General features: G+C 40.9%; 1 protein-coding gene across 2 annotated transcripts in view; it reads right to left on the bottom strand.

Moving 5' to 3' along the window:
• SESTD1 (SEC14 and spectrin domain containing 1) overlaps positions 1–12,838 on the bottom strand; it is a 154,210-nt gene extending 141,372 nt beyond the window's left edge. Inside the window, exon 1 of one of the 2 annotated variants that reach the window (XM_050750546.1) lies at positions 12,570–12,838. The gene's annotated coding sequence lies outside the window, so the exon portion shown is untranslated. Of the gene's footprint in view, positions 1–12,206; positions 12,363–12,569 lie in introns of those variants that run through there. The other variant, XM_050750548.1, reaches the window with a different exon arrangement.
• Positions 12,839–27,278: the final 14,440 nt, after the last annotated feature.

Below are 27,278 nucleotides of genomic sequence, written 5' to 3'. Positions count from 1 at the left end.
TCCCATGTGAAGATACAGAAAGAAGATGGTCAACTACAAACCAAGAAGCTGGCCCTCACCAGACACAAAATCTGTCATAATTGGATCCTGGATTTCCCAGCCTCCAAAACCATAAGAAACAAATTTTTGTTGCTCATAAGCCACCCAGAATATGGTATTCTGTTATAGCACCCTGAATGGACTAAGACCAGATGTAAATTATAAAATTATCTCTCCTATCAACATTCTTACTTCCACAGTATCTGATGTCAGCAAAGTGTTAAGGAGAATGGCAATAATTTGCTTAAATGATTCACACTAAGGTATGAGTAATTGATAGGCTTAAATATTCTCTCAAAGTTCAAAAGCAGTTTAGCTCAAATAACATTTGAACGGAAACTGTATGTTCAGAGCAGAATTAAACTGTAGTACAGGTGTTGTCAACTGCTTAATTCAGAGGCCCTAACGCATCCACTCACTCTATTTCTAATCTTGGAGTTCTTAGGTATTTTGAAAGTAAATGGGATACAAATACTAAATTATAAAGTAGTAGTGGCTTACGCCTCACCACAACTCAAGATGCGTATCTGGTTAGCTGCCTGTCCTACTGGGGGAAATCTCTGGTATACAGCTTTCATCTGGCTGTGAGTAAAGGTAATTCAAGATCTAGTAAAAACTGTACAAATCCCTGTTTGTCTTCTGAGCTGCCTTTAAGCTCTCCTTTCTCTCATCTTTCAAGTTGTCTATAGCATCCTTTCTATCTCCTGCCTCAGGAGTCCACTATTTTCCACCTTCCTCTATCAAATCAGAAAAAGATTTAAACAAGGACTGAACTGTCTTTTTAAATGCTTGTCTTGCACTTCAAGGCAGCTAAGAGGTATTTTTACCTTTTGGTTTGACTTGGTTAAATTGAGGAAGTAGGGGCTTTATTTTTTATTTTGCTGGGTCCACTAGAAAAATCGTTTCAGTACAAATACTACATCTGGGAGAATTTGGCCCAAAAAGTTAATAGTTGACTTGACCTCTCTTTTGTCCCTGCCACTCTTTTAAACTTAATTATTCAGAACCCAAGACTCAAGTTGCAAAGATTCAGATGTTATTTTCATAGTGTCTACTTCCCTCCCCTGGTTTGATACCCCTTTCCTTCTTTCAGCATGGTGACCATTTTTGTATATCTTCCTCCCTTCCAACCCCCAGGAATCTGTTCATCTGTTCTCACATCCCAAAGTTCTTACAGCCTCCATCCGGTGAGGAGTAAATGAACTATAAAAGTCTGGGGAGAAGACAGGCATAAAATACATAGGTGGTTAGGCTGACCTCACAGACTTCCAAACATAAAACTCAAACATGGGAAAAGAGCAAAGGACCACCACCACTACTACTCCCATCCAGCTGACAAAAAGTAAGATTCAACACTTTTGTTTTTTAGAGTGTATGTCTTAAAATAAATCACCAGTACTTCTTAAAACTTCCATAAAAAAAAAAAAAAAAAACCTCGGAAAAACTGTCAAGAGGAGACTAAGGAGAAATGACAACTAAATGCAATCTTGTTTTCTGGATGGTTCCTGAAACAGAAAAAGAACTTTAATGGAAAAACTGGTGATATCCAAAGCAAGTCTCCAGTTAACAGTAACATACTGATGCTGGTTTCTTAGTTTTGACAAATGAACCACAGTAGGATACTGTCAGTGGAAACTGAAACTGGGTGAGGTGTATATGGGGACGTTGTACTATTCTGCAACTGTTCTGCAAATCCAAAATTATTCTAAAACAAAAAGTATATTTAAAAATAGAAAAGATGAAAGCTTTTAATGTAATTTTCCAAGAAGTAAAAAAAGTAAGGTACAGAACACTATGTGACATAGAAGAAGCAATATAGGAATAGGTACTGAAGTATCGTTTGTATAAAAAGGATGGGAAACCATATGCATATACATAAAATATTTCTGGAAGAATACATAAGAATCTGATGACACTGACTTTGTGGAGGAGAGAACTCAGCAGTTGAGTAGGAATGAAAGGAAGAATTTTTAATGTGTCCTTTTACACCTTTTAAATTTAGAGGGCAGGCACAGTGGCTCACACCTGTAACCCCAGCACTTTAGGAGGCTGAAGCAAGCGGATCTGCTTGAGCTCAGGAGTTGGAGACCAGCGCGGGCAACATGGCAAAACCCTGACTCTATAAAAAATACAAAAATTAGCCAGGTGTGGTGGCACGCACCTGTAGTCCCAGCTACTCAGGAGGCTGAGGCAGGAGGATCACCTAAGCCCAGAAGTTTGAGGGTGCAGAGAACCCTGAATGCACCACTGCACTTCAGCCTGGGTGGCAGAGACAGATCTTGTCTCAAAAAGAAAAATAAAAATAAAAAATAAAATTTGAAACATATTAATGTATTACCTATTCAAAAAATAATTAACTTTTAAATAAAAAGGATGACCAGGAGCTGAACTAAGACAAAGACTATGGAAAGAATGTAGAGGATTAATGAGAAAAAAAAAATTTAGGAGCTAAAAAAGAAAATCTAATCTACTCCATCTATCCATTAAGGCTTCCTACATCCCCTTCCTCACTTTTTCCACCAACTTCATTTCTCCTTAATGCACTACAGACTTTTTATTCCAGCTGAACCAATCTGACTGCTAATTCCAGAGTCACCAGCATTTTTCCCCAAATTCGCATCTCTCCCTGCAAAACCTAACTTTAAACTTAAAAGCCACCCACCTATGTGCTATTTAGCATTCTGAATATTCTATCTATACCAGGGACAGCAAATACAGGCACTAACGCCATCACTACGCCTACTCACAACAATAAACACCATTCAATGATCACAGTATCCTTTCCCACTAAATCCAGAAGCTATATCCAACTAACTTCTCAATGCAGTCTTCTAGGCAGTCTTCACTATCAATTAAAGCTAGCCCATGAAATAAAACATACTTGCCATATCTAGTCCCTACTATATTAATCTGTTTGCCTCAATATATTTGCCATGGATTTTATGTATATCTACATGCAGATCTCACTTTAATACACTTTGCTTTACTGTGCTTTGCAGATACTATTTTTTTCACAGATTGAAGGTTGGTGGTAATCCTAAGTGGAGCAAGTTTGTCAGCTCATTTTTCCAACAGCATGTGTTCACTTTGTGTTTCTGTGTCCCATGTTGGTAATTCTCACAATATTTCAAGCTTTTTCATTATTATTGTATCTGTTATGGTGATCTGTGATCAGCGATCTGTGATGTTAATTGTTTGGGGGTACCATGAATCACACCCATATGACAACGAACTTCATCAATACATATCGTGTATATTCTGACTGTTCCACTAAATGGGGGTTCTCCTGTCTCTCTCCTTCTCCTCAGGCCTCTCTATCCCAGGAGACACAATAATATTGAAATTAGGCCAATCAATAATCCTACAATGGCCTCTAAATATTAAAGTGAAACGAGGAGTCACATTTCTCACTTTAAATGAAAAGCTAGAAATGATTAAGCTTACTGAAGAAGGTATGTCTTTAGACAAGAAAGGTCAAAAGCTAGGTCTCTAGTGAGTTAGTCAAGCTGTAAATTCTAAGGTAAAGTTCTTGAAGGAAAGTCAAAGTGCCACTCCAGAAAACATACGAATGATAAGAAAGTGAAACAGCCACATTGTTAATATGGAGAAAGGTCCAGTGGTCTGGATAGAAGACCAAACCAGCCACAACATTCCCTCAAGCCAAAGCCTAATTCAGAGCAAGACACTACTTCTAGTCAATTCTATGAAGGCTGAGAGGTGAGGAAGCTCCAGAAGGCAAGTTTGAAGCTAGTAGGAGTTGGTTCATGAGGTTTAAGGAAAGAAGTCATCTCCATAACATAAATGTACAAGATGAAGCAGCAAGTGCTGATGTAGAAGCTGCAGGACGTTACCAAAAAAATCTAACTAAGATAACTGATGGAGGTGGCTACACTAAACAACAGATTTTCAAAGTAGATGAATCAGCCTTCTATTAGACAAAGATGTCATCTAGGACTTTCACAGCAAGAGAGAAGTAAATGGCTTCAAAATTTCAAAGGACAGGCTGACTCTCGTTAGGGGTTAAAGCAGCTGGTGACCTTAAGTGAAAGCCGATGCTCATTTACCATTGTGAACAGACTGAAATCTACTCAGCCTGTTCTCTACAAATGGAATAACAAAGCCTGGATAACAGCATAAGTGCTTACAGCATGGTTTACTGAATCTTTTAAGCCTACTATTAAGACCTGCTGCTCAGACAAAAAAAAAAAAAAAAAAAGATTCCTTTGAAAATATTACTGTTCATTGGCAATGCACCTGGTCATCCAAGAACCCTGATGGAGATGTACAAGGAAATTAATGTTTCCATACCTGCTGACAAAAAAGTCATTCTGTAGCCCATGGATCAAGGAGTAATTTTGACTTTCAAGTCTTATTATTTTAGAAATACATTTCAAAGGCTATAGCTGCCATAGACAGTGATTTATCTGATGGATTTGGGCAAACTGAGAACATTCTAGAAAAGATTCACCAATCTAGACTCCATTAAGAACATCTGTGATTCATGGAAGGAGGTCAAAATATACTGACATAAACAGGAGTTTGGAAGAAGTTGATCCCAGCTTCCATGGATAACTTTAAGGAGTTCAAAATTTCGTGGAGGAAGTAACTGCAGATGTGGTAGAAACAACAAGAGAACTAGAATTAGAAGTGGAGCCTGCAGATGTGACTGAATTGCTGCAATCTCATGATAAAACTTTAACAGATGGGGCCAGGCGCAGTGTCTTACTCATGTAATCCCAGCACTTTGGGAGGCCGAGGCAGGCAGATCACGAGGTCAGGAGATGGAGACCAATCTGGCTAACACAGTGAAACCCCGTCTTTACTCAAAATACAAAAAATTCGTCGGGCGTGGTGGCAGAAGCCTATAGTCCCAGCTACCTGGGAAGCTGCGACAGGAGAATCACTCGAACCTGGGAGGGAGAGGTTGCACTGGGTAGAGATTGTGCCACTGAACTCCAGCCTAGGCGACAGAGTGAGACTCCATCTCAAAAAAAAAAACAAAACAACAACAACAAAAACTTTAACAGATGAGGAGTCGCTTTACATGGAGGAGCAAAGAAAGTAGTTTCTTGAGATGGAATCTACTCCTAGTGAACGTGCCATAAGCATTGTTCAAATGACAACAAAGGATTTAGAATGTTACATACACTTAGTTGAAAATGCAGTGGCAGGGTTTGAGAGGACTGACTCAAATTGTGAAAGTTCTACTGTGGCTCAAATGCTACCACACAGCATCTCATGCCACAGAGAAATCTTTCATGAGAAGAGTCCATCAACGTGGCATACTTCATTATTGGGTTTTTTTTTTTTTTTCAATTTTATTTAAAATCAGAACACATCTCATTCTATGTCATAGAATAAGGGAGTCTATCTTGAACCTATTCTGGTTCAGGGGGCTGCCCTTATGAAAAAGAAAAGAAAGTAAGGAAGTAATTACCATAGCTACCCCAAACTTCAAGCAACTACCATCCTGATCAATCAGTAGCTATAAACATTAATGTAAGACCTTTCACCAGCAAAAAGATTACAACTCACTTAGGCTCAGAGGATCCGTAGCATTGTTAAGCAATAAAGTATTTTTAAATGAAGATATATATAGATCATTTTTTAGACATAATTCTATTACACATTTTGTAAACTACGGTGTGAACATAACTTTTATATGCACTGAGAAACAAAAAACTTGTATGACTTGCTTTGAGATATTTGCTTTACTGTGGTGGTCTGAAACTGAACTGGCAATACCTTAGGGGTATGCCTTTATTTGTATATACCCCATTTTGTTCTGAAAAGGGTTAAAGACACAATAAATGCACTATAACAAGTTAACAAATTAAAAATAAATGCAAAGAATAGAGAAAAGAACCAAAAACGGTGCCAAGAAAAAGGCTAAAAATTGTATAATACAAAAACATATTTATGTGTTCTGCAGTGGGCCACAAATCTAGTTCTGGCTTTCTAGCAGCCATAACAAAAAGGAAAACCCAGGCAATCTAAGAGATACACAGAGAAGTACTCAGAAGGGGAGCTACCCTTGGTAGTTAAATCAAACAGTAATTTTATATAGCAAAAAAAGCCCCATAGAATGATCAAAATATATGAGACACATAATCACCAGTCTTCAAAGGGATAGATGTTTCTCATATTGTCCCTCAGGAGAGACCTATGACACCTTACCAAAGTCCAATGTTGCAAAATTGATTTTACAAAGACAAGACACAAGCTTCAAGAGCTCTTTATTCTTTTACTCAGTTTCTTCCTTCATTGCCTCCCTGATTGATTATAAACTCTTTGAAAACAAGAACCACGTTTTCTAATTCTTATATATAGCTCCAAAGTATTTTGTATTCTGCAGAAAAGAAGCAATGTCAGTGAGAATTTACACAGTGCAATTCAAGCCTTTTCTGATAAAAATTATCTAACCTAAACACAGTAATTCCCACTTCTACTACAAAAATAGGCTAACTGAAGCCCTAATAGATAGAATTCCTAAACTTTCTAAACTATTACTGAATCACAATTCAATTTGTGATCTCTCAACAGCATTTTGTTTCATATATCCCTAGCACAAAGCATGCAGAGATACCAAATCAATATCACTGAACCTGATCAAATAAAATGAAACTCATAAGCAAAAGCTTTGGCAATGCCTAGTAAAGGAAAGACAATATTACTATCTTTCAAGAATATAATCAATAGGTCTTTACAAACCAGCTGACAAAGGCAGGTTCATTTTCTAAATGACTCTGCAAATCTACTAGAAGGCAATGAATTATAATCAGATTACTTCTTTCCAAGAATGTGCAGTTTCTGCATATGCCAAGCTGCTGAAGAACTATACTTCTCAGCTGTCACACACACCCGCGCGCGCACACACACACACCACTATCAAACCAGCTCTGACCACTAACTTACTAATTTACTTCTCTGCTTTACTTGGTCAAACTGAAAATGAAATTAGGAGTAGGTAATAAATTATTTAGATAAGGTGATTATGAGAAAATGAAGTATCATCTTAAATTGCTACTCTTAAGCATTGGCTTTGGGACACATTAACAATCCTCTATTTGTATTTTATTAATGGAAGTCATTAATAAGTAAGTGGTCTCATCCAACACTGCTTTGTTTATTCATACACTTAGCATTTCAGTTTATAGTAGGTTTCCCCCCTTGGTATTCCCTGTATATAAGGGCACGCCCTATCATCCCAGGAGTGAATAGTTGTAATGAGCCAAAGAATAGTGCCAGGACTGGGAGAGTCCACCAAGTAGACCTTGGAAAATCCAATTCCTGCACCTTTGTTTGTCTATTAGAAAGGGAAAATGGAAATCATCCCTATCTGATAGGATTATTGGAAAAATTAAATGAGATAAAATGTGTAGTTCTCTAGCCTTTTTTTTTTTTTTGAGACAAAGTCTCACTCTGTCACCCAGGCTGGAGTGCAGTGGCATGATCTCGGCTCACTGCAACCTCCACCTCCCGGGTTCAAGCAATTCTCTGCCTCAGCCTCCCAAGTAGCTGGGATTACAGGCGCCCGCCACCACACCCGGCTAATTTTTGTATTTTTAGTAGAGACAGGGTTTCACCATCTTGGCCAGGCAGGTCTTGAACTCCTGACCTTGTGATCCACCCGCCTCAGTCTCCCAAAGTCCTAGGATTACAGGTGTGAGCCACCGTGCCTGTCTTAGTTCTCTAGCTTTTTTATAGATAAGGAAAACAGAAGGATCTAAGCACTTAGGTGACTCATCCACAGCCAATGGCTAATAAACATAGGAGAGAACAAAACTCTGACTTATGGCTTAATGTTCTTTCCAACTCACTAAGCAACCGTAAAATAGTAAAACTCAACATCTCAGGTTTGTCACTGCTGGGTATTCACTACATAGAAAGAAAAAACATCGACTATTTTGAACATCTACTGCATGCTAGAAACTAATCTCTTTCTTCTTAACTGCCCTATAAAAGAAGGTGTTATCTCTTGTTACTGAGAAATTAACTTGTCCAGTCACAAGGCTAACAAGTGACAACACAAGATTAATCCAGATCTGTTTTGTTAATGATTTTCCCTACTATCTTTCTTAAAGAGTGTATTTAGATACCACTGTCTACCAGAATCAAATCGCAAACGGCCTGTGAATTTTTACAGATCCTTCTGATTTATTAGTGGAAACTGTCCCTAGCTCCACCATCCTATCTACTTAAATCTGTTCCTATTAGGTTAAAGCATAATTACAATAACTGTAGTAACATATTTACATTTGTATAGCATGTTACAGTTTATTACATTTATTCATTTTGTTAGATGCAACTACTGAGGCGTTTCATATATTAGCTCACATATCATTTAATATTTCAAAACTCTTATGAGGTAGGAATTATTGCCATTTTACAAATAAGAAAATGGGCCAGGTGCAATGGCTCATGTCTGTAATCTCAGCATTTGAGAAGGCCAAGGTGGGCAGATTGCTTGAGCTCAGGAGTTTGAGACCAGCCTTGGCAACACCAAGAAACTTCACCTCTACAAAAAATGCAAAAATTAGCTGCACATGGTGGCACATGCCTGTAGTCTCAGCCACTTGGGAAGCTGAGGTGGGTGAATCACTTGAGCTCAGGCAGTTGAGGTTGCAGTGAGGTGTGATCACGCCACTGCACTCTAGCCTGGGCAACAGAGCGAGACCCTGTCTCTAAAGAAAAAAAAAAATTAGAAAGGTAATCTCAGATCTCTCCCTGACCCCAAGTTGTCAGATGATTTCTAGTAAATATTTAAAGGGCAGATATTTTAAACTGTTTCAGAGCACAGAAAAAAGTGAAAAGTTTCCTAATCATTCTCAATTCTGGCTTCATCCTGACACCAACGCCAGGCATGGATAGCAAACTTGAATGAAAACGTAATATTAGATTTATCCTTTGTAATTACATATGCAAAAGTTTAACATATTTAAGTGAAAAACAAAGGAATATGTATAGTATAATCCCATTTGTAAAAGAAAAAACATTGTGAATAGCAACATGTCTTTATGTACGGTAGAATATGAAAATGTATATTTATACATAAATACACACATAAATACAAAGATACAGGTTTGGAAATATACACCTCAAACTGTTAACAGCGGTTTCTCTAACACGGAAGTGGTCTTAGGAGTGAAGAAGGGGAAAGGACAAAGTGAAGGGAGATTTTCAGCTTTTACTCTCTATATATACATACATACTATTCAAATTCTGAAACAGTGGGTTCTAGGATGGGCTATGCCATTAAGAAGCTGTTACTAGGTTGAATCACTCTGACTCTCTTTCCCCGTTGGAAATGTGGAAAGCAGACCTACCTTATTATGATAGAAGAAAAGGAATTTATTTGAAAATGCATAATAAAATCTGATGAATATGTAGCAGTGTGGCCACAACACCTTATTTTTTGTTATTGTTTGGTTTTTTTTATTTTTCCCTCACTTTGTCACTGATCAGCCAGATATTCACAAACACAATTTAACTTCTATATGCCTCATTGAGTGCAGGAAGTAGAGTCAGAAGACCTGAGTTTACATTCAGACTTTGCAACTTATTAACTATAAGGTTAAAAAAACAAGCAAATGATTAAACTTCTTTGCACTTTAGTTTCCTGGCAGTAAAATAGGAATAAACCTACCTTACAGCACCATTTAAAAGATTAAATGAGAAAATGATACACAAATGGCCAATAAAAACATGAAAAGATGAAATACAAATGAAAATCACAATGCGATATCACTTCACAGCCACTAGGATGGCTATCATCAAAAAGACAAACATTAAGTGTTGGCAAGGATGTGGAGACAATGGAATCCTCATACACTGCTAGAAGGGATGTAAAACAGCGCAGCAGCTATGGAAAACAGTCTAGTAGATCCTCAAAAAGTTAAACAGAATTACCATATAACCCAGCAATTACACATCTAGGTATACATCCAAGAAAACTGAAAGCATATATACCATACAAAAACTTGTAATTGAGTATCCACAACATTATTCATTATAGCCAAAAAGTAGAAACAACCCAAATGCCCATCAATTGAAGACTGGACAAACAAAATGTGGCATAGCCATATAACAAAATAATATTCTGCCATAAAAGGTATGAAGTATTGATATACGGTATAATATGAATAAACCCTGAAAGCATAATGCTAAGTGAAAGACACAAAAGGCCACATATTATGATTCTATTCACATGAAGTGTCCAAAATAGGCAAATCCATAGAGACATAAAGTAAATTAGTGGTTGTCAAATATGGGGGAGGGGGAATAGTAACAAAAGCTACTAGGTACAAGGTTCTTTTCAGGATAATAATGTTCTTGGGTTAGTGTTGACATTTGCGCAATTTTGTGAATATATTAAAACCACCAAATTGTATACTTTAAAAAAGTGAATTCTATGGCATATGAATTATATCTCAAAGAAAATGATTATAAATATTTAAGTCTCTGCTTTTTCTTTTGAGACAAGGCTGGCTCTGTCACCCAGGATGGAATGGTCCAGTCGTGGCTCACTTCTCTGCTTGCTACTTTTTATTAGTAAATATTCTACTTTCCTCAAGAGGTTGTTCATGTTGCTTGTAACAGCTTTAAAAGATCTTTGAAGTCAGCTACTACACAGATTAATGGTATTTTTAGTAAAGTAAAACTACTATAACAGAGAAACTTTCTAAGAATCGGATTAGTTTGGTATAATTTCATTTTTTCAAAAGAAATGTTATTAATACCAAGTTCATTTTTAGAGAGTGGAAAAGCTTCAACAAGTCATTATAAAACACATTTTTTAAAAAAGGTCAAAATGCAATACTTTGTTTTCTTAATTAGTGGACATTTCATTTTCAGATACATCATTAGATTACCTGTTTAAAATGTCATTAAATGCCTAGCAATCAACTAAAACTCAAGGAGATGCAACTTCGTGACCTCTACTTACAACTTTCTACATTCTGCATTCTGTTGTCAGATTCCTAGTCCATCACTAGCTCCTAATCTCTTACATCAATTATTCCGTTCAATTCTCACTCACAGGGGCTAAAATGTTTGGTAAATGCAATCAATTCATTTTTCTAATGCTGGGGAACTTACTAGAGTGGGCCCAATTTTTAAGGTTAAATTTAGTCCAGAATGTTTGAATATTCAACAAAACGATTTCCTGGAATTTGGAACATAAAAACAGCCTATAGAGTTGTGAAATGCTTTCTAGGTCCTTCGGGAATTTTTTCATGTATTTAGTCGTGGGGCAAAGTATTACGTATAAAAGCTTCCTGGTCCCAGAACAAAGACGTATTTTACTGCTCAAAGCTAAAGGAATTAGTATTGTTACACTAAAATAGCATACCAATGAAACCAGCTAGGTATTGGCATAATCCAAGGTATGTAAACAAAGATAAAGTGTACCTTATTATGCATTCTTCCTTGGGGGGAAAAATTCTCACATTAATAAGATTTAGCCAGCCAAAATAGAAAAAATATACACATATATATGTGTCTGTGTATGTCGGTATGTATAAGGATTAGGATTTTGAGTAGCAATTTAAATTTGATGGTTTGCCAAGCTATGCTGGGATACATGGTGGGCATGCTTGACACAGGCAAAACGTGAAGCAAGAGACGACCTGTCAAACAGCTGCTATCTAGTTACTCCCTCGGCAGCACTTCCAACTTCTCCCGCGATGTCTGTGTATGAGAGAAAGATGTCAAAGCACCAAGAAAACCAAGGGGGATATCAGAGCAACAGCCAAGTCCAAACCGTGCATCCCAGGGTGAAATGCCACCCGTACCCTCAAGAGCTGGTCAGACTGCGGCTCTTTTCTAGTATGAGTCTACCTAAAATAGAAAAACACACAACCACGGACCCTGGCCAACCCGCTCTCTCCTCCCCTTTGTGACTCTCCCAAACGCTGGAGGGATGTTAACCTCCGGCAGGCCCGTGGAAGCCAAGCCCCGCGACCTGAGGAGGCGTCCAGGAGCCTCGGCACAGCCCTGGGGCCTCGAGTCCGTGTCCCCCACCCACCCGACAGGGCCGGTCACCGGTCACACAAAGGAGCCAGCCGCGGGCGCTGGACGTGGGGACTCGCCCCAGAGCCGGGAGCCACATCTGGTTCCTGCACGCTGGCAAAAGAGACCCGCTGGAAAATAAGGATTAACGCCCAAACCTGTTGCACAATTCGGGTCCCTTTCACCCAGAAATGAACAAGGGCGCTCAAGAGCGGAAAAGCGCGCGGCCCGGTCTCTGCGGGCCGCGGCCGCACCCGGCAGACGGCGCGGAGGCAAAGGCGGCCCGCGGGGCTCCCACCTCGGGCGCTTTGTCTGCGGCGGCGGGGGCGGCCAGGGCGCTGGGAGCGGAGGGGTGGCGGGGCGGGGGCTCCCCTCCTTCACTGCGCAGCCCCTCCGCCCCGCGGCCCGCGCTGGGGAAGAAAGCCGGGCCCGCTGCCGCCGCCGCGCCACCGCTGCACCGGCCACCCGGCCACGGGGCCTGCGCGCTTCTCCCGCCCAGGCCGAGCGGCGGCCACACTCACCTGGCTGGCGCTGACGCTAGCGGCCGGCGGCTCCGGGGCGTTGGGGAGGACAGGGGAACGCTAGCGAGGTGCGGGCGGAGGCGGAGGGCGCGGCGGGAGGAAGGCGGGCTGGGGGCGGAGCGGGCCCGGGCGGCAGCAGCGGCGACGGCGGCGGCGGCTCCAGTCACTCGCGGCAAATCGCGTCCCGGCCCCTCCGTGCGTCAGGCGGGAGCGGGGGCGCGGGTGGCCCGGCGACCTCTCGGCACCCGCGGCCCAAGCCGCGTCCGCGCGACCCCGCGCACGCCCGGGTGACGGCGGTACAGCGACCCAGCCCGGCGCGGGAAGGGGGAAGCAGGCGGGGTGGGGCGGGGCGGGGCGTCCAACCGGGCCTGGGGCTGAGGGCTGGGCGCGAGCGGGACTCTGGCGATCCCGGACGGACCCTGCCGTCCCCACCCCTAGTCGAGGCCCAGGCTCCCCAGGCGGGAGGCAGTCTGGGAAAGTGGAAGGGTCCCTAGACCTGAAGTCAGAAATTTGGGCTTCAGAGAGGGCCCGCTACTTGACACCTTGGCAGGTCGTTTATTTCCTCTGGCCTCATCCTGGAGTTCGAAGGTTCGAGTAGAAGGTCTCCAAGAGCTGCTCCCAAGTACCCACTGCCAAGGCGTGGTGTGGCTGAAGGATGAAGGCAGATGAAAGGGAAAGGGTTGCTGTGAGGAAGGGCTGGATTCAGGGCATTTGTTTTGCTTTGAGGATCTTTCCATTGGACAGTCCAAAATTAATCCACAAATGGGGCTCCCTGATAATGGCTACTTCCCCATTTTTACCAACCTAGTTATTTTTCTCCAAATATCCTGACTTAAGAGTCCTTGTTCTCATTTTATTGCGCAAATCATTTTTATGTCATTTCCTGAATTCAGTTCAAAAGAGTCATCAGCAAATTCACACCAGATCAGAGCAGCTGTGTGGTCCCAATTTCAAGACTTCCACATTATTCACTCAGCCACTCTCTTGAGTATCACCTAATTCCATTGATAAAATCTTGCCATTCCAACAACTAAGCAACCAAATTTCTCTCCACTAAAGTTTTCTGACTTAAAATCCCATGGATTAATTCTTCTTCTTAATTCTGTGAATATCAGTCTGTCTCCATGACTTCCACCTCTTTGCCACTCTTTAGGTCAAGTCTTTAATTTCACTGCTGCTTCAGTTCCACATAACTGCCAGAGAGAATGCTCCAAAAAGACAGAGCTGAGCATGCAATGTCCCTCTTTAAAATCATTCAGAGTCTCTCCACCAGGTTGAATCAGAGTCAAACCTATTATCATGGTTTACAAAGCCATTTAAAATCTGATCTCTTGACCTCCTTGGCTCCAGCTTCAACTCCTAACATATCTACGTATCACACAAATTCAACAGGCTTTGTCTTTGTGCCCTTGTAGTTTTCCCCCACCTGAAATCCATCCCTCATTTAACCAGTTGAACTCCTATTATCCTTCAAGATAATGAAGATAGTACATTTCTTCTTCCTTGGAATCTTCCCTGCAATCATCTCCTTTCACCACATCTGCATCCTTACCCCACACACTTACAATGAATTAAATACTTTTTCTCTCTGCTTTCATAAAATCATCTATTTACAGTATTCCATATGATAATATTTAGTACTTGCTTTTTTCCTGTTGCTTTGCTTGGTGGCCTTTTCTTCCTAGACTGTGTGTTCTTTAAAAGGACAGGGATTTTGTCTAGTTCATTTTTTGCTCCCCAGAACTTAGCACAGTGCTCAGCACAAAGAAGGTTCTCTTTAACTGTTTCCTGAAGTGTTGAAATAATTTTCCATTCCAACAAATAGATGTTGAACGTCTACTCAACGAGAAGAAAATACAGTGAAGTTCACAGTCCCTGTCTTTTTTAGCCTTCCATGGTATTCCGTTTTTCCCTTCTCTACTATATGGTGTTCTCTGCTTATCATTTAAAACTCACTCCAACGACCATTCACATTCTTTGCTTATCCTAATAAAACAAGAGCATGCCAAGCAATCCGTTATAGTAATTCACAAAATATCCCTGCCCTTCCTCTTTCCATATTTCTGGTTCCAAGTTGTATTACCTAGGTGTTAGGTGAGAAGTAACTGCTATAATGGAAAAAACATTAATAGCACCTTAAATCAATTCAGAGAATGAAATTTGGATGCTATGTTTTCCAGTAACTACTGAATGAACTTAGCTCAATCACTTATAGTCATGAGGCTTCACTTCTGGAGTTTCTTCGGCTCTATGATTCGCATTTGTTTTTAATATTTTGTTATAAAGTTAAATATATATATATGCTAGATTCTTGCAAACTAGCTATCCAGCATATGTTTGAACTCCAAGTGATAGGAAATCATTCATGACCTCACAACAGTTTTCATTTTTAAACAGTCCTGCTAGTTTCTATGTTCAACTGAAATGTGTCTCTGTATACATTTGGTAGGTAGCTGCAGTATTGGTAGAAACACCACTGGACTTAAACTCCAAAGAAGTGTGGTCAAATCCTGGGTTTATAACTTCCTAATTGTGTGACCTTGGAAAAGCACAAAACTGCTCCAAGTATGAGTTTGCTCCATTCTAAAAGGATAAAATGATAATAGCACCTTAAATCATTATTGTAAATATGAATGCCATGTGTATGAATGTGTCCAGTGAATCTGAACCTAGTACTAACATTGTTTAATACAGAACAGCATGGTTCCCCTTCCGTAGGCAGCCTTGTAAACATTTGAAGTCAACAGTCACAATGTGTGCCTTCCCCACCCACTTTTTATTCACATCCCATTCATCTCCATGTGCGTTTATCTAAACATTATCCAGTGCCTCTTAAAATGTGGCACCTAGAACTGAATCCAATCTTGCAAGTATAAAGAAAGAAGTAGAGGAGTACAATTTTCTGCATTCTAATGATGATATTTCAAAATTCAGTTTGATATCACATTATTTTTCTACCACCCCATACTGTTCATAAATATCATGTCATTGCCAACTAAAAACAAGCAAAAATTACCCCCAAATCTTTAAGTCTTTAGCATACATCCAGCTATAAAACCATATCTTCTCCAACCTGTATTTTGCAATTTGTTTTGGAAACCGTGCAGATCTTTGCATTTATTCCTCTTAAATATCACTTTGGAAGTTATGTGCAGAAGCCCCTGCCAACTAGAAATCAATGTGAAATGAGAGTAACATTTTAAAACATTAAAGGGTGGAGAAAAAGAATCCAAAGGCACCTCAAGCAACAAGTTTCTAAATTCTTAATTTCTCCTCTACTACTTATCATAGATTAATAAATAATAATTATTATTATATAATTATTATTATTATTATTATTTTAGAGGGAGTCTCACTCTGTCGCCCAGGCTGGCGTGCAGCAGCACGATCTTGGCTCACTGCAACCTCTGCCTCCCAGGTTCAAGCAATCCTCCTGCCTCAGCCTCCTGAGTAGCTGGGACTACAAACACGTGCCACCTCACCTGGTTAATTTGTGTATTTTTAGTAGAGTCGGGGTTTCACCATGTTGGCCAGGCTGGTCTCGAACTCTTGACCTTGTGATCCACCCGCCTCACTCAGCCTCTCAAAGTGCTGGGATACAGGCATGAACCACTGCACTTGGCCTAATTTATTTATTTTTAAGAGATAAGGTCTTCCTATATTGACAAGGCTGGTCTCAAAGTCGAGGCCTCAAGCGATTCTCCCACCTTAACCTCCCGAGTAGCTGGAACTATGGGAGTGATCTACCATACTAGCAAGCATTTTTTTTAAGCCACATTTGAATGTCATCTAAAATTAGATAACTTTCCATACTCATCTTGTTTTATTTATATCATAAATTAATAGTGAAAACACCTTCTATGAGCATGTTCCATACATTGTTCGCTTGAACCACTGAAGAATTCTCAATCGGTCTCAGACAGACTGGTATTGTTACTGCCAGTTTCCTGAAACTCAGCTCGGTTAGGTAATTTGCTACACAGTCATCCTGCAGCAAAGTTGGCTTGGAGAAACTGCCCCTCCTCCAGCCCTTGCTGAAGGGTGGCCCCAGGCAAGACTCTTGTACTGTGTGTGTAATCCCTGAATCACTGTTGATTGCCCCTGGGTGGGCACTGACCTAGACACAGACAAGTCATACTCATTCAAAAAATGACCTGGAGGGAGAAAATCAGTCCAAAAAAAAAAAAAAAAAAAAAAAAAAACCCTGATCCAATCAGGCAATCAACTGGGGAAGCTAAAATCCAGGAGTCACAGAGGGTGTCCGTGGGCAGGAAGGGCCCTGACAGATCACCAGTGAGAAGAAGCTACTGTCTACCAAACAATGACTGAGCAGAAAATATCCATTCATATATTCATTCAACAAGTATTGATTAATTGTCTCCTGTGATTTAGGTACTAGGGATACAGTATGGACAAAATACATAAAAATTCTGCCTCATGAATCTTGCATTCTGGTGGGTGGGACAGGCAATAAACACAAAATAAGTAAATCAAATCGTACACTAGAAGGTGATAAGTGCTAGATAAAAATAATGCAGGGAAGGGGACTAGAGAGTGCTGGGGTTTAGGGTACAATTTTTACTATCAGAGAAAGCCTTGCTAAGAAGGTGAAGTCACAGGTAAGGCTTGAAGGATCCAAGGCAGTGAGGCTGTGGAAAAGAAGGTAGGGGAGACACTGAGGGAGCCAGCTAGTGGCTGGGTCATCGCGCAGCAGGCACCAAGATAACGAGCCACAACATCAAACTATACACAGAGCACGACATTGACAATCTACCTGGGAGCTTTTCCCCCAGGTCAACTAGACCAGAAACTTTGTAGATGGGACCTGAAAAGTCTGTATTTTTAAACACTCCTGAGATGATTGGAACATTCCACAAGGATGAGAATCCCTGCTCTTATGAAAAGACTACAAACTCCCACTGATGCCTTGGGTTCTGAATACCCGTTAAATTCTGTCTTCCAGAATGCACAATTTAATTTGCATTCCTCTCCTCTTAGGGTCTATATTAGTCCATTCTCACACTGCTATATAGATAATACCTGAGACTGGGTAATTTGTAAACAAAGGAGGTTTAATTGACTCACAGTTCCACATGGCTGTGGTGGCCTCAGGAAACTTACAATCACAGTGGAAGGGGAAGCAGACACGTCTTACATGGTGTCAGGCAAGAGAAGAGTGAGCATGTGTGAGCTCAGGAAAACCTACCATTTATAAAATCATCAAATCTCATGAGCATCCACTCACTATCATGAGAACAGCATGGGGAAAACCATGCCCATAATCCAATCACTTCCCTCCCTCAACATGTGGGGATTACAATTCGAGATGAGATTTGGGTGGGGACACAGAGCCAAACTATATCAGGGTCTTTGATTGTTCAACTTTTCTATTGTTCATGGAACACTTGATTTCATGGCTGAGATATCATAGGTATTCTTTATAAACTAAAAACCCCAACACCCCAATCCCCAAAGCAACACGGTTGAGTTCTATATCTTGCAACCACAATCACCTAACATACCAAAGTCACAAAACCATGAGATGGTGATGCCAAAACTGTAGCACTGGGTTGGTGTTCTTCATCCCATAACTCATATGTTTAGGGGCAAAACAAAAATGGAAATTTGGGGCTATCTGTTTAACATTTCAAAATAAATTTTTGAAAATTGTTGACATATAAAGGTATATAACATTTATTTTAATGTACATTTAATACATTATTGAATTTTAAGAAAAATATTTAGTAATATTACAAATAAATTAATCTGAGTGTCCAATTTATCAGTTTTGACTGATTTGACCTTTTAATTCCCAGCTCAAAATTTCTCTCTTTCACTGAAGCATTTAAAAAGATCTTGTATTTAAAAAAATAAAAAAAAAACTTTCATGATTCTGAAATTGTACAAATGACATTTTAAAGTATTTTTGTTTTAGTTTTAGTCTCCTGTTAGTTCATTATCTAGGACAATGTATTTTGGGTCCTTTAGGTCAGCCATCCCCCACCTTATTGGCTCCAGGGACCAGATTCATGGAGGACAATTTTTTTTCCATGGGATGAGGGGATGGGGGATGGTTGTGAGATGAAACTGTTCCACCTCAAATCATCAGGCACTAGATTCTCATTGGAGTGTGCACCCTAGATCCCTCGCATGTGCAGTTCACAACAGGGTTTGTGCTCCTCTGAGAATCTGATGCCACCACTATCTGACCAGAGGCAGAGTTCAGGTGGTAATGCTTGCTGGCCAGCCACTCACCTCCTGCTAGGCACCCAGTTCCTAACAAGCCACAGACCAGTACCTGTCCACAGCCCAGGGGTTGGGGACCCTTGCTTCAGGCAACAGAACCTTTTCTAAGACCAAGAGAGTTTGCATTCACTTGGTCAGGTGGTTTTCTTACCCCAATCACAGTTTCATGAAATGTTTTTGGTAAACTATCCAAAGGAATAAATAAAGAGCAGTGTTTGATTTTCTTTTTGTAAAATCAGCAAAACTGTTTTTTAACAGAACTGATTTTCTTTCCTAGTTGTAAAATTAGGATCTTAAAACTGGAAGACACCCATCTATTCCATCCTCTTTTCCCTGAGACTCAGAGAAGTTAAGCAACATACCCAGCTCTAGAGTTGGTTAACAAAATATCAAACACTATACTTCAGGCCTCTTGACTACTCATTGATATAAGCCTTGGAAAGTATTAGAATATTTGCAGTATTATCTGTATGTGTGCAGTACATAGATGTAGTGCATAATTTAGGCAAAATACAAGTTTATGTCTTAAGCATTAAATGTGCTTTAAAAGTATTGTGAATTATAAAAAATAAAATAGCATTTCAGACAAGGGAAAAGCTTCTAATTTCAGTGATCAATTTACTGTCACTCTTAATTAATATAAACTTTCTGAGAGAGGTCAACAAAGGAGGCCAAGTGAAAAGCAAATTGTTCAGGGAAATCATTTTAAATGCTCCTGGCAATATACGATATATTACATAATGGAATACAGTAAACAGGCTATGCCAATTTTTATAGTTCTCTTCAATCAATATTTTTCCATAAGAACCATTAAATGCTACAATATATGCCCAAATGAGCGTTCCTGAGTCAGAACTCTTTGGTTGCAAGTGCCAAAGCCAATTTGCACTGTATCGAGGTGGAGGTATGATGGCTTTTCTGGATTAATACTGAGGTAACTCAGAGCACTGAAGGAAGAACTGCATTTCTGGGGACCTCAGAGACCAGTATCAGAGACCCTAGCAAAGTCAGCATCTTTCTTTTTGCCCCTTCTATCAAATCTGTTCCTCTCGGACTTGTCTTCAATCTGTCCAACAGGAAATCAGACTACAAGGAGCAGAGGCCCAAGTAGCACTGGCTGTACATACATCCCCCAGCTTTAATAGCTCATGCAGAAAAATATAAAGAGTGGTTGATATTTTGTGTCAGGTGAAACTTCAAACACTGTGGCCAGTAGAACAAGATTGGTCTGGCATGTGGGGAGCTGGGTATCCTAACTAGCAGCTCTAATCTTGGGAGAAAGTTTACCCCAAAGAAGATGAGGCATTACCGAAGAAGGAGAGAAAGGGATACCAGGCAGATTAAAAAAAAAATAGATATTCATTGCAAGATGTGTGCTTTTCAAAGCCTCATGCTGGAAAGGTGATTTTTGTGAAATATTTTATTACCCACTCAAATGTTAAAATTATAATGTAAATTACTTCTAGTCTCATCATTTTATATTAAAAACCTATACTCAATTACATTTTTCTGGTTTGTGAATATTCCTTTAAAATCCTAGCCTAGAAAAAATCCTTCAATTTATTCATGATGATGGTAGAAAAACACAATTTTGCTTGATCAGAACATTTTTACTTATTACTTGCATTAGAAAATTTGAATCCAAAAATATGTTATTCAGAGCTAAAGAGATAAAAACACTTGATTGTCAAATTCAATCTGCATAGTGAAATATTCAGATCTCATTGGAGAAATATTAGTTAAGTTACAGAGAAAGCTCTTTGGTTTCTGTTACATGATATTTCAATATGGGGCTGGGTCCTAGATATTAGTAAGATGGAAAAGAATGTTAAAAACAAGCTTGGTCCAAGTCATAAGGTTCTCCTTTGTTTTTCTAATGTGTGCCAGTTATCAGATTGAATACAAAGGTCAATATTTATCTTAGCCATCAAGTAATGTGTTCTGCCCTGGACTAAACTTTAACACTCTGGGCCAGAGACTAAAGTGTTTTCCTCGTAGCTTCAATTCTCTGGTGGTCAGAAATGGTTCTCTTGTTTATCTACAGTTTTTGTTTTGTTTTGTTTTGTTTTTAGATCCTGTGTTTTTGGACAAAATAGGGACAAACCACATTTAAAAATAATCTCCACCCATGCCCAGGCTCCCTCCACTCTGTCACTCTTTCCAGCTGCACTGGAGAGGTGTGTACAACTCTTCTGCAATGAGCAGCTGAATGGCAGCTCGTGAGAAGTCCCATTGCATAAAGTCGGAGGAGGCACTAGCAACACAGAAGCAGAGTTGATTTGGTTGTGGGATAAAGTGGAAAATGGAAAGAATTGCCTTTTGTATCAGTCTAACTTTTCCTCTCCTTCTGAATAAAACATTATTGTGTAACAAAGGGCTTTTAAACAATTTCTTTCTTTTTTAAGTTGGCGATTTGACAAATACAGATTGTGTCATCCTGGGTTAAAGCCACTTCTTAGGGTGTGGAGTTACTTGATTCCGGCACTGTGGACCAGTGTGCTCAAAACATCTGACACCAGCTAGTTTTATGCCTCATTAATGTTGTCTTAGATTTAGGGGGAAAAAGGAATGAAGGGTACGTTTCTCTTTGGGGTCTCGAAGAAGGAGAGCCACCGAGTTAAACATTTTACTTAGTTAACCATTTTATAATGAAATCATAACTTTTTGTATAAAAAAGGTAGACAACCCAATGAATATATTCTATCACCATTTCTAACAATGGAAAAAATTGTCATCTAGACTTCTCCACTTAAAGTACAGTAGCAAAATTGGGGCAGGGGCTATTACTGCTGTTCAGCTTCCCCTCCTGTCTACCAATCCTGGGTGTCTTGTCTGTACAGAAACTGTGCCTCGATGCTTTCAAGCAAGAGTATCCGACTCTGGAAGTGTTTAGAGATTCTGTGTGCAGGCATCAGCTTGGTTGTATCTGGAAAGATGTATCGTTCTAATGTTACCTGGCCAACTTTTAAACATTTTACTTGGAAAAAAGATAAGCATGAAGAAACATAGGAAAAGACATTCAATGACTTCTTTGTTCATGCAACCAAAAGTGTCAGGCCAGCACTGTGTTAGAGACCTGCAGACAAAGACGGGGATGTCATGTGTTTGCTGTCATTGTAACTGGGAGACAGGAACCCAAGCAAACACTCAATGCAACATGATATACACCATAGTGGTAATTAAATTCTACAGAAAATGTTACCAGGACCCAAAGGGGAGTCACTGCTCGGGTGTTTAGTGAAGGGTTCACTGAGCCTTTGACATTTGAACTGAGTCTAGAAGAAAGTCATTATCTCAGCAGAGAAAGCGGGGAAAAAGCAGAAGAAAAAGTATACAGTGGCTGAGAAGCACCAAACAACATGCTGTTTGGAGGAGAATTTTGAATATTCTTGCTGTGGCTGCATGAGGATCATTTAAGAGAAGGATTAAAATGGAAAGTACCTGTGGGCTAGGGGTGGAAAACTCAATAGGCTGCAGAGGCAGGCAGGTAATGTAAATGATATAAGTTAAGCAGCTTTAGGCACAAAATGCATTTTCTGTGTGTATCAGAGCTGATAGCTCACTGTATGACACAAAAACCTGTAAAAATATTGCATAAATTGTATTTTCCCCCACAATGTGAGAGATCATCTCTTTTCCCACACTCTTTCCAAGAATGAGTATTTACAGTTTTTTGTCATTCATTCATTCAACAAACATTTATTGTCTTTTATTTTAAAGTATTGTATTGGGAATTGAGGATGCTACAGCAAATAAAACAAAAATTCCTACCTCATGGAACTTACATTGTAATGAGAGAGGAGACAGAAAAATAAAGAAGCAAAATGTGCATTTGTCAAATAAATGTCATGGAGAAAAATTAAGGAGGGAGAAGCAATAAGGAATGAGAGATAGTTTGGGGTTTAGATCAGATGACCTGGAAGGACTCACCAAGAAGGTAGCCAATGAACAAAGACTGGAGAAGTTGAGGGAGGGAACTATAGGGATGTTCATCTGTAGGAAGAACATTTCATGCAGAGGAAACAGCATATGAAAGGACCTAAGGTGAGGTCATATCTGCCAGGGCAAGGGGGCAAGTGGAGGAAGGGGAATGGGAGGAGCGAAGAGAGATTGTATAGGGCCTTTTAAGGAATTGTAAGGACTGAGGCTTCAGCTCTGAGCAAGTTGAAAAACTTTTGAGCTGAGGAGTGATAGGTGGGTTTGTATTTTTAAAGACTCACTCTGGCTGCTGCATGCAACCAGAATGAATCCCTCTGGAGAAGGGTGGAAGCACAGAGACCATCGCAAGGTGAGAGCTACTACACAGGGCAGACATAATGGTGGCTTGGCCCAGTGTGGTGGCAGCAAGGGTGGTAGGAAGTGGTTACATTCTGGTTATATGTTAAAGATAGAGCATCAGGATTTCCTGACAGATTGGATGGAGGGTGTCACTAAAACAGAAATCCAGGGATAACTCTGAGGTGTTTGGTCTGAGTTATTAGAATGATAATATTATATTTACCATGGAGATTATGAGGAGGAGCAGTTTGGGAAACACACAGAGCTCAATAATTTGGCTTTGAAAATGTTAACTTTGGGATGCTTATCAGACAGTAAGCACACATTTAGAATAAGCAGCTGGACAGATGAGCCTGGAGTTAAAGAAGGAGGTCTGGACTATAAATATACATTTGGAATGTGTTGGTGTAGCAGTGTATATATAATGTTCAAACCATGAGACTTGGTGAGATTAACTAGAGTAGAGAAGAGGTCTAATGACTCAGCTCTGGAATACGCCAACATTTAGAAGCTGGGAAAATGAGGAGGAATCAGCAAAGGAGACTGAGGAGAAACAGCCAGAGCTGTTTTTCCAGAGGTGGAGAAAAACCAGGACAGTGTGTTATCCTGGAAACCAAGCAAATAAAGTTTTCAGAGGAGGAGGGAATGAACAACTCTGTCAAACGCTACTAATAGGGCAACTGTTTTAGTCAGACTTTTTCTGAACCAATAGGATGTGTGTATAGAGACTTTATTCAATTATTTATTTTTTGTGACGGCGTCTCGCTCTGTCGCCAGGCTGGAATGCAGTGGTGCGATCTCGTCTCACTGCAAGCTCTGCCTTCCTCCTGCCTCAGCCTCCCTAATAGCTAGGACTACAGGACTCCGCCATTACGCCCAGCTATTTATTTTGTATATTTAGTAGAGATGGGGTTTCACCGTGTTAGTCAGGATGGTCTTGATCTCCTGACCTCGTAATCTGCCCGCCTCAGCCTCCCAAAGTGTTGGGATTACAGGCGTGAGCCACCACACCTAGCCGAGACTTTTTTTTTTTTTAAGGAAATTAGCTCATGCAATTATGGAGGCTAGCAAGTCCAAAATCTGCAGGGTAGGTGGACAGGCTGGATATCCAGGAAGAGCTCATGATGTAATTGAAGTCCAAAGGTCACCTGCTACACAATTCCTTCTTGCTCAAGGAAGGTCAATCTTTTGTTCTATTGAGGCCTGCAATTGATTGGATGAGGCCCGCCCATGTTATAGAGGGCAACCTGCTTTCCTCAAAATTGACTGTTTTAAATGTAAATCTCATACCAAACCATGCTCACAGAAACATCCAAAAAAATGTTTGTCCAAATATTTGAACAGTATGGCCCAGCCAAGTTGACACATGAAAATACTTATCACATAAAGGAGGGTTGGAACAAGATGGTGGAATAGAAGACTCCACCGATCTTCCCGCTACAAGGACACCCATTTAACAACTACCTACACACAAAAAACCTTCATGAGAACCAAAAATCAGGTGAGCACTGATAGTACCTGATTTTAACTTCATATCGCAGAAAGAGGCACTGAAGAGGTAAGAAAAACAGTTCTGAATCCCTGACGCCACCCCTCCCCCACCCCCTGGCAGCGGTGGCATGGTGCAGAGGGCATTTCTATGCACTAGGGAGAGGGAGAGCCAGCATCTATGAGGCATTGAACTCAGCGTTGCCCTTACTATAGTAGCAAAACCAGACCAAACTCAGCTGACATCCACCCATGGAGGGTGCATTTAAAATAGCCCTAGCCAGAGTAGATTCACTAATGCTGGCAGTCGGAACTTGAGTTCCTGCAAGCCTCACCACTGCATGCTAAAGTGCTCTGGGGCTTCAGATAAACTTGAAAGACAGTGTAAGCCCCAAGGACTGCAACACCTAGGCCAGCCCTAGAGCTTAACTGGGCCTAGAGTCAGTGAACTGGGTGGGGCAGAGGGTTGGGGGCCATACAAGTTACTGGGACATCAACTGGGACAGCTAAGGGAATGCTGGCATCACCCCTCCCTTAACCCCAGGTTGCACAGCTTGTGGCTTCTAAAGACACTTCTTCTTTCTGCTTCAGGAGAGAAGACAGAAAAGTAGGGAGGACTTTGTCTTACACTTTGGATAGCAGCTTAGCCAGAGCAGGATAGGACACCAGTCAGAGTTGTGAGGCTCCTGTTCCAGGCCCTAGCTCCCAGATGACATTTCTAGATACATCCTGGGCCAGAAGGGAACTGACTGCCTTGAAATGAAGGACCCTGTGTGGAAGGATTTATGACCTGCTAACTGAAGAGTCCTTGGGCCCTGAATAACCAGCAGTGATTCCCAGGTATATCAGAGGGCTTTGAGTGAGACTCTGAGACTTCCTGGCTTCAGGTGAGATTCAGCACATTCCCAGTTGTGTTGGCTACAGGATGAGACTCCTTCTGTTTGAGAAAAGTGGAGGGAAAAGTGAAGGGGACTTTGTAGCTACCAGCTCGGCCATAGGCGAGTAGAGAACCAAGTGGGCTCCTGGGGTCCCCAGTGCTAGTACTTGGCTTATGGATGGCATTTTTGGATTGGCTCTGGGCCAGAGAGGAGCCTGTTGCCCTGAAGGGTGAGTCTCAGGTCAGGTAGCATTCACCATAAGCTGACCTAAGAGCCCTTGGGCCTTAGGAAACATCAGTGGTAGTCTGGCAGTACTCTTTGTGGGCCTGAGGTGGCAGTGGCCATGGGGTGAGGCCCCTCCACCTTTGGAGAGGAGAAGGAAAAGTTGGAAGGACTTTGACTTGTGGTTTGAGTGCCAGCTCAGCCACAGAACAATTGAACACCAGGTAGACTTCTAAAGTTTTTGACTTTAGACCCTTACTCCCACATGGCCTCTCTGGATCTTCCCAGGACCTGGGGGAACTTACCACCCTGAAGGGAGGAACACAGGACTGGCTGGCTTTGCACCAGCTGACTGTAGAGCCCTGGGGCTTTGAGTGAACATAGGTAGTAGTCAGGAAGTGATTACAGCAGGTTTTGGGCAAGACCCAGTGCTGTGCTGGCTTCAGGTTTGACCTAGTGCAGTCATAGGGGTAGTGGCCACAGGGGTGCTTGTGTCACTCCACCTCCAGCTCCAGGTGGCTCAGAGCAAAAAAGAAACTCCATTTGCTTGGAAGAAAGTAAGGGAAGAGAACAAGAGTTTCTTCCTTGTAATCCAGAGAATTCTTCCAGATCTTGTCCAAGACCATCAAGATGGTACCTCTGTGAGTCTGCAAGAACCACAGCACTACGGTACTTGGGGTTCCCCTTAAAGCAGAGACAGCTTAGATTGCAATACCCATATTTATTAAATAGCTGGAAAGCTTTCCAAAGAAAGACAGGTATGAACAAGCCCAGACTGCAAATACTACAATAAATACCTAAGTTCAGTCCCCAGACACCAGTGAACATCCACAAGTATCAAGACAATCCAGGAAAACATGAACTCATTAAATGAACTAAATAAGGCACCAGGGATCAATCCTGGAGAAACAGAGATATGTGACCTTTCAGACAGAATTCATAATAGCTATTTTGAGGAAACTCAAAGGAAATTCAAGATAACACAGAGAAGGAATTCAGAATTCTAACAGATAAATTTAACAAAGAGATTAAAATAATTAAAGAGAATCAAACAGAAATTCTGAAGCTGAAAAATGCAATTGGCATACCGAAGAATGCATCAGGGTCTTTTAACAGCAGAATTGATCAAGCAGAAGAAAGAATTAGTGAGCTTAGAAACAGCCTATTTGAGAATACACAGTCAGAGGAGACAAAATAAAAAATAAAAAACAGGCCGGGTGCGGTGGCTGATGGCTGTAAGGCGGCTCACGCTTTGGGGGCTGAGGTGGGCAGACTACCTGAGCTCAGGAGTTTGAGACCAGCTTGGGCAACATGGTGAAACCCTGTCTCTACTAAAATACAAGAAAAAAAAATTAGCAGGGTGTGGTGGCGTGTGCCTGTAGTCCCAGCTACTCAGGAGGCTGAGGCAGGAGAATTGCTTGAACCCGGGAGGCGGAGGTTGCAGTGAGCCAAGATGGTGCCACTACACTCCAGCCTGGTGACAGAGCGAGACTCCATCTAAAAAAAAAAACCAAAAACAAACAAAAAAATAAAAAATACAAAACAATGACACACACCTACAAGATCTAGAAAATAACCTCAAAAGGGTAAGTCTAAG

The sequence above is a fragment of the Macaca thibetana genome, chromosome 12 (genome assembly GCF_024542745.1).
Source record: "Macaca thibetana thibetana isolate TM-01 chromosome 12, ASM2454274v1, whole genome shotgun sequence".
Lineage (NCBI taxonomy): Eukaryota > Metazoa > Chordata > Mammalia > Primates > Cercopithecidae > Macaca > Macaca thibetana.
Note: the sequence above shows the minus strand (reverse complement) of the source record. Positions and strands in the feature narration are given on the sequence as shown.